This window comes from Megascapheus bottae, chromosome 22 (assembly GCF_031878675.1).
Source record: "Megascapheus bottae isolate mThoBot1 chromosome 22, mThoBot2.hap1, whole genome shotgun sequence".
Lineage (NCBI taxonomy): Eukaryota > Metazoa > Chordata > Mammalia > Rodentia > Geomyidae > Megascapheus > Megascapheus bottae.
Window position 1 is genome coordinate 11,556,570 of NC_143530.1, and position 7,536 is coordinate 11,564,105.

Sequence of the window (7,536 nt, forward strand, 5' to 3'; positions counted from 1 at the left end):
AGAGCTCTGAGCAGGAGTTGCTGTCACCACTCTGCACCTGTTCTACTTGCAGCTGATATGAAGGCTCAATTCTCTTTGATGCCTGGCATTGGTCCAGTTCAAATGACCTGCCAAAGGCTGGAAATGGAGTTGTGGACCTGTCTGGACTCCCCAGTGCCCTCCCCAGTGCCCTCCCCAGGCCGTGTTCTCTGCAGAGCCTCAGTTGTCCGCACTTCCAGGACTGAGGCCACAAGGTCTGACTGCTGCACTCCTCCTATGTAAATACTTATGCAACAACACTTACATTATCCCCGGGAGCCTCGGAACTCTGCCAGGGTCACAGGAACCAAAGGACAGGACAGGCTACCTGCCACAGCAAAGGTCTGCCCTCTAATTTCAGTTCTTAATCTGTCTCATTTGCTGTGTGACCTGAAGTAAGTCAGATTGCCTCTCTGTGTACACTGGCTGACACAGTGCTCAGTACTCACCAAAAGCTGGGTATATAACTTGTGTAACCTTCCTAAGAATCCTCAGATGGGTCACAAACATCCCCCATTCTACATATAAGCAAAGGAGACACAGGGAGAGAGGTAGCAGTGACTTGCCCAAAGCAACACAGTATGACAGGTGGGATTGAAGCCAAGGTGGTGTTGCCATGGTGGCCTTGGTGCCCAGCTGCATGGGGCTGTCCTTCTGTCACTCAGGAATCTGAAATCAATTCTCCTGATTGCTTCTTCCATTATTGGACTGAGCACTCACTGTCCCCAGAATTCCTCCTGACTTCCCTCAGTGAGAGTGTCCCTCTCCAAATCTAATCTTCCCAAAGGGAAATAGCCAGTGCTACGGTGAAGGCAGGTCTGAGGACATGGAGCACCACGGCAGAATGTTTGCCACGCCGTGGTGTAAGAACCATACAGCACCACATCACCTGAAGAATCCCAGATATCAGAAGGCTGACACGGAGGAGCACAGTTATAAGTCAGCCTGGACTGCAATAGAGAGGCCCTCTCCTCTCCAACAACAACAGAAAGCACATCTCAAGAGTTAACAATGAAGCCAGTCGCAGCGGCTCACGCCTGGAATCCTAGCTACTCAGGAGGCTGAGGTCTGAGGATCGTGGTTCAAAGCCAGCACTAAAGAATGCAAGACTCTTATCTCCAATTAATCACCAAAACAGGAGAAGTGGGACTATGGCTCCACGGCTAGAGCAGTAGCCTTGAGCTGAAGAGCTCAGGGACAGCGCCAAGGCCCAGAGTTCAAGCTCCATGACTCACACACACAAAAAAAAGTTACAATGAGTTGGATGCCAGTTGGCACATGCCTGTAAGCTTAGCTGAGATGGGAGGATCATGGTTCAAAGCCAGTCTGGGCAGAGCAGAAAAGTCCCTATGAGATTCTTATCTCAAGTGAATCACTCAATAACCAGAGCGGCACTGTGGCCCAAGTGGTAGAACACCAGCCTTGCAAAGACAGCAACCAGGCCCTGAGTTCAAGCCACACAACCGACCAAAAAAAAAAAAAGAAGAGTTACAATGAGTGACACCACTGTCAGCCAAGCAGGGGTGTGGCTAGAGGTGAGCAAAGATGACTGCATGCAAAATACCAGCTGGCCACCTGAGCCCTGTGCTCATACATCCATCTCCCAGGCCTTTTCTAATACCCCTGGAGCCTGGGCAGGTCCCCTACCTCCCAATCTTATAAACTAACATTAAAAAGGGGTATGATTGGGTGAGCGTATCTGCTTTTTTGCGGTTTACTTCCTGATTTTTATGACAGGGCCTTTCCAAAAAAAACTGAGTAGCACTGCCTTGGGGAGACCAGGGCATCTTGCTTTTCTCTGCAATCTGTTCATCTCCTTACCTATCAAACATAGAGGAGACACACATGACCCAGACCCTGGCCTCCCCTAGAAAGGGACACAATGGAGTCCACAATGCTGTTGCTTTACCTGCAGGTGGCAGTGTAAGCTGGCCTGGGCTTTGTCACTGATCCATGTTAACCACAATGCGAACACAGGCACCTGTGTATCTTGGTAATTAACTCCATGCCTGTCACTTCCATGAACTGAACTAGAAGAGGGGCCCCAAGTTTGGAGGGTACAAACACTTACTGTTAAGGGCTAAGGATGAGGTAAGTTAGTAGATGCCGGTGGCAGGTCAGGGCCACACCTGCCATATTTGTGTCCACCATCTAAAAACCATGCCATACTTCATCGAGAAAACAAGCAACAACATGTTTGTGGGGATGTGGGAACGAAGGAACCCTGTTGCGCTGTTGGTAGGAATGCAAACTAGTACAACTACTCTGGAAGGCACTTCCCCTGGACTGCGGGGGAGGTCTGCCTGCACACGAGTTTAATCATCTCACTTAAAACATCTCAGTGTTAGGGGCTGGGAGTTTGGCCTAGTGGTTAAAGTGCTTGCCTAGCATGCATGAAGACCCGGGTTCGATTCCTCGGTACCACATACATAGAAAAAAGCCGGAAATGGTGCTGAGGCTCAAGTGGTAGAGTTCTAACCTTGAGAAAGTCCAAGGACAGTGCTCAGGCCCTGAGCTCAAGCCCAGGACTTAGCACAAGTGACATTTTGGCTCAGATGACTCTCTGGTGAAGGCTATCCTGGGTGCTGATGTATCCCTGGCCTCTTCCATGAGCATATCAGTATCTCACTGCCTCCCTCAAATGTAACACCTAAATGCATGCTTCTAGACATGGCCAATGTCCCCAACTGTTCAGACAAAATATGGCAGCAGAGGTAGGATTGTCCTAGTTTACTTGCTTGCTTTCCCTCTTCTCCCTATGAATGGACCACATGCATTTTCTAGTCTCCAGAGGATGAACTTTGAGGGATTAGACCTATTTTTTTTGGGGGGGGGGTTGGTCAGGGGGCTTGAACTCTGAGGCTGGGCACTGTCCCTGAGCTCTTCAGCTCAAGGCTGTCATCCTACCATTTGAGACACAGCGCCACTTCTGGTTTTCTAGTGGTTAACTGGAGATAAGAGTCCCATGGATTTTAGTTCCCTGGCTGGCTTTGAACCATGATCTTCAGATCTCAGCCTCCTAAGTAGCTAGGATTATAGGCATGAGCCATCACGCCCGGCAGACCTATTTTTTCCCTTTCCTTCTTATTTTAAATTTAAAAAATGCTGGGACCGGGAGTATAGCCTACTGTTAGAGTGCTTGCCTAGCATGTACAAAGCCCTGGGCTCGATTCCTTGGTACCACATACACAGAAAAAGCCAGAAGTTGTGCTGTGGCTGAAGTGGTAGAGTGCTATCTTGAGCAAAAGTGCTCAAGGACCGTGCCTAAGCCCTAAGTTCAAGCCCCAGGCTTGGCAAAAATAAATAAGATGCTGAATGAACTAGAGACCAGTGGCTCATGGCCATAATTCTAGCCATACTAAAAGTTGAGATGAGGATTATGGTTCAAAGTCAGCCTGGGTAGGAAAGTTCATGAGACTCAGGGCCTGGGCATTCTCCTTGAGCTTTGTCAAGGCTTATCGCTCTACCACTTGAACACAGCACCACTTCTGGCTTTTTTCTGTGTATGTGGTACCAGGAAATTGAACCTAGGGCTTTGTGCATGCGAGGCAACACTCACTCCTGGCCCTCATGAGCCTCTTATCTCCATGTAACTACCAAAAAGCTAGAAGTAAAGCTGTGGTCCAAGTGGTAGAGGAGCAGCCATGAGGGAAAATGGCAAACAAGACTGTGAGGCACAAGTTCTAGCCTCAGTATGTGGCACACGTATGTGCATGCGTACACACACACACACACACACCCCAACCTGTCAACAGTTACTCTTTTCAGGTAGCTCCTAGCTACTCTGAATGTTCTCTCAATAATAAACACGTCTATGTCTTGAAGGAAAATAGGAAAAGTGACACGTTAAGTATCATAGTACGTGAAAGCTCAGTGGAGTCACAGGCACACTTGGAGTGGGCAATTGGCTGGACCCAGAGTCTGGGCGAGGACACCAGGGAAAGACTGGATGCAGCTAGTGAGGACAGAGTTGCTTGCTCTGGATGGGGCACTCCCTACCACAAGCACTTGTCACAGTCATTGTCAGTCACCAAGGCTCACTGGGCAGAGCTGTGGTTGGCCAAGTTCTGCATGCCCAGGCAATGGCCTAGAGGAAAAGGGTCTTCATGTTCTAGTAGCAGATGATGATCTAACACTGGAAAAAGATGGCAGAGCCAGTTGATCAGGTCTAGGTCACACTCAAAAGAAAACACAGCCCTTGAACTCCCATATAAAATTCTGCTGCCCATCAACCAACTCCCAGGGGCACCTGGCCCAAAAATGCCCCCTCAGCAACCCTGTGTAGTTTGCTTCTGTTCTTGGGGCCCTGGGGAGATAGCCAGCCATTGTTCAAGACTTCCTTCCCTCATTTAAAGATCAGCGCCGCCGCAGGAGTGGAGCAGGCGGGGAACCAGACTTTTATTCTTTCCTCCATTTCCGGCGCCTGACACTTGGAAGGCACTGAACACGTATTTGAAGAATGGCTGAATGAGATAACAGATACCATAAAGATGTTCAATTGTTTCCTTGATATTTTGGTTTTCAAGTGGCAGATGGATGGGCAAGCAGGAGGAATTTTCTGGATCATATTAGCTTCTTGTCCTAATTCATTAAATTGTTGCTTGGATTATGGACGTGAGTCACCAATGCTGAGCTATGGTTTCTTTTTTTAGATGATCTTTGCTTCTAAAGATTGCTGATTATAAAACAGGAAGCAAGGGCTGGAGATATGGCTCAGTGGTAAAGCATTTGCTTAATATTTGCAAAGCCCTGGGTTTGATACCTGGCACCACAAAAGGGCACACAAGACAAGATGGTCTGCAAGTGATTAAAAGATGACAGTCATCTACTAACTTGGTCAATAGTGAACGCCTCTGCAGGGTGTGGCGGCTCATACTTGTAATTCAGCTACTGGGAAGGTGGAGAATCAAGATTGTGATTTGGGGCCAGCTCAGGCTGAGTTATCCAGATCTCATTTCAACTAAAGCTCCATGGAAGGCATAAATAGGATTTCAGGACAGACCACCTGGGCAAAAATACAAGATCCAACCTGGAAGCTAACTAAAACAAAAAGGGTGTGCCTCAAGTGGTAGACCACTTGCTTGGCCAGCATGGGGATGAATTCAAACCTCAGAACCAACAGAAAAAAAGAATTTCTGGATACCAGTAACTCATTCCTGTAATCCTAGCTACACAAGAAACTGAGATCTGAGTTCAAAGCCAGCCCAGGAAGAAAAGTCCATGGAAATCTTATCTCTAACCAGCAAAAACTCAGAAATAGAGGTGTGACTCAAGCAGCTCTAGGCCAGCACTGTATCACTTGAGCCACAGCTCCACTTAGGGTTTTATTTTTGCCTGTTCTGGGACTTGAACTCAGGGCCTGGGCACTGTCCTTGGGCTTTCTCAAGGCTAGAGTGCTACCACTTGAGCCACAGCACCACTTCTGGCTTTCTCAATATATGTGGTACCAGAGAATCGAACCCGGGCCATTAGGCCAAACTCCCAGCCCATCCTTGGACATTTTTGCCAGTCCTCGGGCTTGAACTCAGGGCCCGAGTACTGTCCTTGGGCTTTCTCAACGTTAGAGCTGTACCACTTGAGCCACAGCACCATTTTCTTTTTCTATGTATGTGGTACTAAGGAATCAAACCCAGGTCTGTGTGCATGCTAGGTAAGCACTCTACCACTAGGCCAGACTCCTGACCCCCTCCCTCTTGGACACTTTTTGCTCAAGGCTAGCACTCTGCCATTTGAGCCACAGTGCTACTTCAGGCTTTTTCTGTGCATGTGGTAACAAGGAATGGAATCCAGGGCGTCATGAATGCCAAGGAAGCACTCTACTAATAGGCTATGCTCCCAGCTGGCCTGTTTTGATCTTTAACTGGAAAAGCCTCATAGACTTTGCGCCTAGGCTGACTTCAAATCACAATCCTCAGATCACAGCCTCCTGAACAGCTGTTACAGACAGGAGCCTCTGGTACCCAGCTTATCAAGTTTTAGTTCTCATTTTTACTCACTTATGATTTCTGTGGTGCCCACACTCTTTCTTCAGGAGGAAGAGGAAGGCCTCAACCACATGTGTGACCTCCTCAGTAGAACTTGTAGCCCATGTGAGGACCAGGGCCCTTTATGAAGCCACTGAGCCCAGGAACAAAGCCTGAGCTTGCTTTGCTTCCACTCACTGCCATTGTCCCCAACTGCCAGCCAGAGACTAGCTGACAACATGACAAAATGGCTGGCTCTCCACATCTTCCTGGGCCACCCAGGGCTGCTTGTCAGGTATCATTTCAGACACCAGCTAAGGACCTGAGCAGCCAGTTACGAGGCCCTTCAGTCCTGTAATAAAAACACTTTTGTAGGGCCAGTAGTTTGGCCTAGTGGTAGAGTACTTGCCCAGCATGCACGAAAACCTGGGTTCAATCCACAGTAGCTCATGCCTGTAATCTTAGCTACTCAGGAGGCTGAGAGCTGAGGATTGTGGTCAAAGCCAGCCCCGGCACTAACGAACCTGACTCTTATCTCCAATTAAACACTAGAAAAGGGGAAGTGGTGCTGTGGCTCAAGTGGTAGAGCTCTAGCCTGGAGAAAGCCTAAGGACAGTGCTCAGGCACTGAGTTCAAGCCCCAGGATTGGCCAAAACAAACCAAAACATTTGTGTGTGTGTGTGTGCATGCACGTGGGCCAGTCCTAGGGCTTGAACACTGTCCCTGAGCTTCTTTGTTCAAGGCCAGCACTCTACCACTAAGCCACAGTCCCAGCCCAACTCAGCAATTTTGAATATTTTCAAGTGTCATTAGGACAGAGATATAAAATACATTTGCTAAGCCTGTAAAACATATATAGAGGTACACACCCAAGATCTCTGGCAGTTTTAAAATTAAAAATATAGCTTATACTTAGTCTTAGACTGTCTAAGCTGCAAAGAACTTAAGAGTTCATTTTATAAAGATGAGGAAACTGGGATAAGGATGCTGAGCTTCTTTAAAAAGGCCAACTGTTAAATAGTTTGCATGCTGTAGGCTCTGCTCTCTGTCCTGACTGTTCATGTCAACTATAGCACAAAACCAGCCACAGACAATATGAAAACAAACAGTGGGGTTATAGTCTGATACAACTTTATTGATGGACATCAAGATTTGAATCTGACACGACTTTTCACATGCTACAAAAATATTTTATTCTGGTGATAGTTCTCAACCTTTGAAAAATGGAAAGACCATTCTTAGCAGTCTCTGCACAAAACCAAGCAGTGGCAGAGGGGTTTGGCCTGCAGGGGCAGTTGACTGAGTTCCGCCCTATCACATGGACACACTGCAGTAATACAGACCCAACTTCTAATACCTTGTTTATTTGCTTTCCACTTTTCGGGTCCAGATTCTCTTTACCATAAATACATGAGTAAATATTTTCTAAATGTTCAGAATAAGAGCTGTAAGAATCTCATGCCAGGCCACAGTTGAAAGAATATTGATATAATGCCATGTTGTGCGTGAAATCAAAACAATCAAGAGAAACACGTAATAAATTTGAGAAATTCAC